This window comes from Acinonyx jubatus, chromosome E4 (assembly GCF_027475565.1).
Source record: "Acinonyx jubatus isolate Ajub_Pintada_27869175 chromosome E4, VMU_Ajub_asm_v1.0, whole genome shotgun sequence".
Taxonomy (NCBI): Eukaryota; Metazoa; Chordata; class Mammalia; order Carnivora; family Felidae; genus Acinonyx; species Acinonyx jubatus.
Window position 1 is genome coordinate 17,794,639 of NC_069395.1, and position 7,555 is coordinate 17,802,193.

Here is a 7,555-nt window from a genome sequence, read left to right on the forward strand (position 1 = left end):
AGATTAAGTAGTAAGTCCACTCAAGAAAGAGGATCCCAATCTAGGACACACGTTGGAGTTATTTTAGTCAGGTAGTGACTGCCCGGTACCACGATTAACTAGGTGGATTAGAGCGGGAGAAACATTTAACATCTCTGAACTTTATAGGACATAAAAGGCAAATCCTTCTAATTGCATAGTAATTAAATGCACATTCTTCCCACTTCCTGAAAATCTCTTCAAATATTTATCCCTCTATCAATCTTGTATAGATTGCACTTTCTACAAACTACCTCTACATCTCAGCCTTTCAGGGTTTGGCCTGAGTCTTAGTTTTCATCCTGTTCTTTCTCCAACATTAGACTTCTCTGTTAGCTGAATGCATCTGATCCTCTCAGACACCTCGGAAAGCTTCTCTCCTTATGACAATCAACTTTATACAGTAGTATTAGGAGATGCACAATGGAAGGTAGTATTGTCATAGTAACCACCACCTCACCCATTAGGATGTTGCATTTTCTTTTTTAGTTGTCTGCATTTCTTTACCCTTTCCTACCATAACCAAATCTATTTTTCTCCTCAAAATGTCAATTCCTTAGTTGAAGGATTACCGGTGTTCAGTTTTACAAATTTATGCAATTATAATGCAAAATCCATTTACTTCCCAGTAATTGGAGTACAGCCATCACTGTGGGAATAAAAGCAATGCTTACAGTTCAGAGTAAGGAACAAAATCATATCGTGCAGCTTGTGCCAAAAGGGTAGAACTCTACTTGGCCTCTGTGACACTCTGAGCATCAATGTAGAATTTTAATTGCAGTTTGTCTCTTTTGCAACTAAAAAACATGTTCTAAATACTTTTGAATAGCATTAATTCTGCAACTAAATTAAGGCTCTCACATTATTTATGTTGATATACTAATGTTTCAGCAGGAAAAAAGCAATCTACAGGTAATACTATGTAGCTGTGTAGTATGTGTATCACAGTTATAATTTAAATCAATTCTATTTCCTCGTGGACCTTTTCTTGTTGTTATTTGTGACAACAAACAACACTCATGATATATGTTGTCTGACCTACTTTATCTTCTTACAGCCTCACACTTCTTGCTTCATGATAAGTAATGTACCTAGGCTTGTTAATACCGTTACCACTATCCCAGGGCTAACAATCCCAAATTGGAATCATTTTTCTTAGAGCTCTACAGTTACTTATAACTCATATTTTCAAAAAAAGAAGACATTTCTTGTTTGTTGTGAAAGTTCTTTTCACACAAAAACTAGCATTTTCTGCTAGCCATTGTTTAAAAGCATATCACTGTGCAGTTTACATAGATAACAAAACAAACTATAACTTTCTCTTTAAAGCCTTTTGCTTAAGACTATTTCCTAAAGGTAAGGTAGTTATCAGTCTACACAATTTACCTACCAACTCTGACATCATTGTTTCACCTAACAGATCCATAGATCTGTATTTTCATTTCTACTTCCTCAACCTCTAAGGCAATTCAGATTTATATCTCTAAACATGTAACTACTGGGGTCAACTAATCAGCTACTAAGAGCAACAGTACTCTCTATATGATCTACCTGGTTTGTTCCCATAATTCTTTTTAAGCATTTTTTAGGTCAATTTCCTAGTTAAGACTCCATTTATTCATTCTAGCACCTACGATGTTTTAAGCTTGTTAATAACCTCTGACTGTTTTTATCAGAATGGTGCCAGTCATTTCAAAGACAAACTCCTAACTCCAGGCAATCCCTTACTTCTCTCCTCAACTTAAATGGCTGCTCTGTCACAGCATACAAATTTATTGCCCTCTTCTTTTGTCTGGTTCATTTCCAATCCTGTAATTTGCATGGCACACAGATATTCTTGGAAATAATTCCTTCTTCCACAGTATAAAGAAATATATCTAGGTCTGTTGTTTCCTTTATATGGCATAAAATCATCTATATCTCTGTTGTCTTTCCAGAAAAAGAATTTCTTAATAATAAATTGCTTCACAAAATATCATTCTTTTCACCGTGATCATCTTTGTTATCTTGGCTGGCAATTTTTCCCTGCATAAGATGTTATTGACTAGAACTGCATAAAATATTCCAGGAGAAGAGATATGATAATTTTTTAGAAAGAATTAAAATCAACATATTCTGAATTATTATATGCATGCAAATGAACTTTTAATGTATCATTGTATTTAAATATATGTATATTACATACTCAAGTTGGTTTCCAAATTGTAATAATTATCTTTGTTTCAAATGTAATGAAGTTGAAAATGAGAGTTTAAAGAGAAAGGAAATATTTCAAATGATTACTTTGATTAACTGAATGATATCTTTGTGTATATGGAATCAAAAGAATGACTAATTTAATAAATTAACTCAAGCAGTCATTTGATAGGTAAAATTCATATAAAGCAATTGCTTGTCATCATGTAGCTGTGCTAATTTGCCAAATTATTTAACTGTGTAGGATTTATAGAAATAGAGTCACAACAGATTTATCTATAATCAAAAACACTTGTATATTTCAATCGTTTTGAGAATGTGACTTCAATGGTTTAAATACATTTAAATGTTACACAATAGTTAACTTTACATTTCATCTGAACACTATTCCATGCCTTTTCCCAAGTTAATCCAAATGATGCTTATTAACTCAAATGAGTTATTCCTTTTAACAATAGAATTATTAAACATATTTCAAATAATTAAATGCTAAATACTAGCTGGCACAATCAGTTGATTTCTCTTATCTCCCATAATTTATTCTTGCCCTTTGTCCCATTCCAGGAATTAAAGCATCATAATAATTAATCCTGTATATTTTAACTATGATAGTTTTTCTTTCAGATTAAAGATTTACTTTTAGATGAAGTATTATAATATATCGGTATTATTTGTACATGTAAATAAAACTACCCCAAAACAACAGCAAAACAATGAATAAGAGACTCAGTTTATAATTCTTATTTTTCAAGTAAACAGAAAGCTGAGTAGATATTAGGAGTTAAATTTTATCTCCAAGATATTTTGTTATTATTGTTATGACTGGTTGTCTACGACTACTGACCTCTTAAATGATATAAAATATGCAGAAATTACTGAACTCAATTCTACCTTTATGTGCTATTACAGAAATACTAAAGTGATAAAATTGGCCTGCCTATATGTTCTACTTTCCAGATGTCCTAATTCTCTAGCAGATAGATATAGGGAGCAAGCCTAAGGCAAGCTGGCAGGCTGCAAACATCCCCTACCCCCAGGTGGGATGTGTGTGATATCCCTCAGGCACTCCTGGCTGTCCAAGGACAAAGGACTGATAGAGATCATAGTCCTGCAGGACCTGCGTCTCCATCTATTTACAAATATTTTAGTAAATCACAAGAAAAAGGCAATCTTATCAATAGTCTAATAAGCAGAAAGTCATAGACTCAGTTTCCCAGAGCCCCAGCATCACCCCTCCACAGTGATATGGGAAACAAAGACAGAAGAAAATGGCAGTTAAAATTAAATTTCCTTATAACCTGCAGCCCATTGACAAATACTTGAGGCAGGCAGAGTAAATATTTCTCCAGGAACTCCTTAGAGTCTTAAAGTTAATGCTTTGCTAGAGGGAAAAACAACCTTAACTTGACAATAGCTAGGCCTCCATTATCCTGTGCATCTTCTTTAACATATGAAAGTCTCATTGGAAACTTCCCCTGGACTTTACCTCCCCCAACTCCCAAGTATATAACCAGTGCCTCCTCATGGTCCTGGGGCAGCTCTTCCTGTCCAAGGGTCCTGTCCCCATGCTTTAATAATATCACCGTTTTGCACCAAAGACGTCTTCAAGAATTCTTTCTTGGCCGTCTGCTCTAGCCCCACGAACCTCACTATCATCCCAAAAAACCTCATCAGATATTACTGGTGCTCCTTACAATTCCTTAATTCTACACAATGTACAATTGGAATTGGAAGAAAAGTAGCTGTACCTAGAGAGAAGCATTTCATTCTAATTTATTTTATGAGACTAATAAAATCTTGATATCAAAATGAAACAAAAATATTATGAGAAAAGGAAACTACAAACCCAAATATTCATGAATAAAAGAATATATACATATAAATTGATATATAGATATAGATAATTTATAAATTAAGATATTAACAAATTAAGTCTAGCAATATATAACAGACAGTGATAAATTACATCCAACTTATGTATATCTTAGAATATAAACTGAAGCTGAAGCTCAGAGCCTGGATTGGAGCCTGATTCAGATTCTGCGTCTCCCTCTCTCGTTGTCCCCCACCCCCCCATTTCGTGTTCTGTCTCTCTCTCTCAAAAAATAAATAAACATTAAAAAAAAAAGAAAAAAAATTAAAAAGTTGTTCAAAGGGTGCTCTATTGGTTAAGTGTCTGACTTTTGATTTCAGCTCAGGTCTGATCTCAGGTTGGTGACATTGAGCCCTGCATCAGGCTCAGCTCTGAGAATGGAGAGTGCTTGATTCTCTCTCTCTCTCTCTCTCTCTCTCTCTCTCTTCCCTCCTCCCCTCAATAAATATTTAAAAAATAAACAAAAAGCAATTTATATAATTTCCATATATACAGATTAAAAACATGACCATCTTGATAGGTACACAAAAAAGTAATTAACACAATTAAAGATAACACTTAATGAAAGGTTGACAACATTCAACAATTTAAAAATAGAACATAGAAGGACACATTTCTGTCATAAAAGATATCTTTCTAAAAATACCACTACATTCATATTAGAAGTTCAAGATTAGGAACAAGGCTAGATGTTGATTCTTACCACTTTTATTCATCATCATACAATTCTACATATAATCATTGGTGTATTTCTTGAGAATGTGGGGCAACAGAAACTCATCCCAGATGGGGATATAAATTGGTACAGTTATTTTGGAAAAAGGTGTTTTCATAAGAATATTTCTCTGGAATTGAAAAACTGATTTTAAAATATATTTGGCAATAGAAAGAGCTAAGAATAGCTTAGGGTCACTTGAAGATAAAAAATTTACTTAAAATCAATTTCTGTAGTTTGTTTCATGTTGGAGAATGAATTTTGACAGAAGTCCCATGGTAATTCAAAGGGAAAAAGACAATCAGTACAATATGGATAGGATGTATACTAGTAAAACAAAATATAGAACCGAGAAACAGAACTATCGACATAGGGAACAATAGCATGAAGTTGAAGAGGCATTACAAAGAAATATGGACAGGATAGACTTTTTGATGAATGGCACAGGTACACCAGTATAACCACATTAAAAAGGAAGATAAAACAATTGTTTTGTTTTGTTTTATACTTTATCCGCAAACCTAAATAAATAAATGAATTCTGAGTCGAATAACTAAACATGAAATAACAAACATGAAGGTTTGATAATAGAATACTGGAAAATATATTCATTATGTTAATAAGGGAAAAAGTATTTAGATAAGACTGAAAAAAAAGTCTTTTCATAATGACAGAGGTCAGGAATGCAATCCAAACTCATAAGTGCATTTGAAACCTCTGTTTCCCACCCATCAATATTAAATTGACCAAAATGAATAATCTGGTCAAGCCCAAAGTCAAGAGGTGAGGAAACGCAATCTGCTATCATGAGGCCATCGCAAGGGTTTAGATATATAATACCTGCTCTGGAGTGAAAAAATCAAGATCAATAATTTGGCCAACCACAACTTGAACACAAGCTAGAAAGAAAACATTGACCTTCATTTATTTCTAACCAGATATTAAACTTCTGCAATAATAAATTTTTCATTCATTTTTAAAAAAATTATGCATGTCATGTTTGATAAATCAATGTATTTATTGAACAATGGGGAGCACAACTATAAACTTTCCCTCACACAAACAAAATTTCTCTCTAGTAGAACCAAACAAGACTTTTAGACACTGCCAATTTAATCTGGAGGCATCAGAAAACAAATTGATCCAAATTGGACAGGACAAAAATTCAAGGTTTAAGGTAAAAAATCAAGTGTTGTATATTATTTTCCATCTCATATAGATTCTATTTACAGTCCTTTTTATTTTTTAGGTGTAACTCAACTTCATTCACATGTATTTCTAGTGTTTACAGAAATGTATTTCTAATGAAATATCACAATTTTATTATTCAGTGTCTCACATTGTGCTTTGACTCATTGTGTTTTTGTTTTTTATTTTTTTTAATTGAGTTAATCTGCAAAGGACTCACTTGGGAACTGCACAAAATTTGAAATGTTTCATGAATTTGTATATCATCCTTGCATAGGGGCAATGTTAATCTTCTGTGTGTCTTCCAATTATAGTACATTTAGTATTGAAGGGATCACATAAATGTATTATTTTGACATGTGTGGTTTTAGCAATAATTACCATATTTCCACTCAGATATAAAAAAAGTAATTTTTACTAAAACTACAGAATATGTTCATAAAATGATATTAGTGCTTTCTCTATAAAATTATCATTTTTTAGTCTATCTTCCATTCACTCAATTACTTTGAAATTGTGAAAATGTACTTTACTTTGAAGCAAAGTGATCTGGCAGGATATCTCATGTATATTTGAATGAATGTAAGTAAAATATTTAAGTGATCTTAACATGGACTTATTATTAAATGAATTATACCAGTTCTCTATTGTTATATAAAACTTTGAAATGAAGTGAGCAAATAAATTATGCAGATGGGAAAATTGAATTGAACTGATTATTAGCTACCCACCTTACCCCTTCGCAATGAAATTCAGAACTCCACATTGGCTGTATACAACTAACATTAAATTAAATACGTCATTGAGTTTTCAACAGCAGCAAAAGTTACAAGTTACTGTGTTTTTATGAGACGCCTTAATTTATAAAAGAATATTGTAGATTTCAAATGTTTTCTCTAATGATTGCAGGGTAGTGCAATGGTTATTTAGGCTTCTTTGGAGTATCTTTTTAATAAAGATTAGTTATAAGAAAGGACTAATAAGAGAAATTCAGGTAGAACATTACATTTCAGACAATTATTTTTTAAAGCTAGAAAAATTATCTATTGCACCTAAAGTAATGCTGTTTTTGTATTTATGAAACTTCTAAGAAAAATGTGTGATTTAACAATATCTATCTTTTTTTTTCTTATTTAAAAAAATATGTTGGATTATTACTACAATTTCTTTTGTTGCTGATACCACTACAAATGCCTTCATGAATGAAGGCAAAAATGAGTAACTATGAAAATATATGGACTGAACATCTACACACACAAAACATAAACATATACATATTTACACAAATATATATACAGTAGAAAAAGGAAATGTGTTTCATTTTGCACAATTTTTTCTCAGATTTCTAGAAGAAAACATTGGGAATACAATTTTTTAAATTAGTAATATGCTCTACAGAGTAGGATGAATCAAAATGTCAATATTTTCAACTTTATTAGCCAAAAACCAAAACGAAACCTTGAATTAAATAGCTGACAATTAAAAAGTCATAAGACTATTTGAAAAATACATTTGTCAGAATAAAAATAACAGTATCACATGAAGAACAGGTAAGGATAATAAAC

The 7,555-nt window shown here is 32.0% G+C and overlaps 1 non-coding gene across 1 annotated transcript; it reads right to left on the minus strand.

The window, feature by feature from the left end:
• Positions 1 to 6,222: 6,222 nt before the first annotated feature.
• LOC113604020 (U6 spliceosomal RNA) lies at positions 6,223 to 6,328 on the minus strand. Its single transcript, XR_003425834.1, has one exon. It is a non-coding gene; the product is annotated as a U6 spliceosomal RNA (small nuclear RNA).
• Positions 6,329 to 7,555: the final 1,227 nt, after the last annotated feature.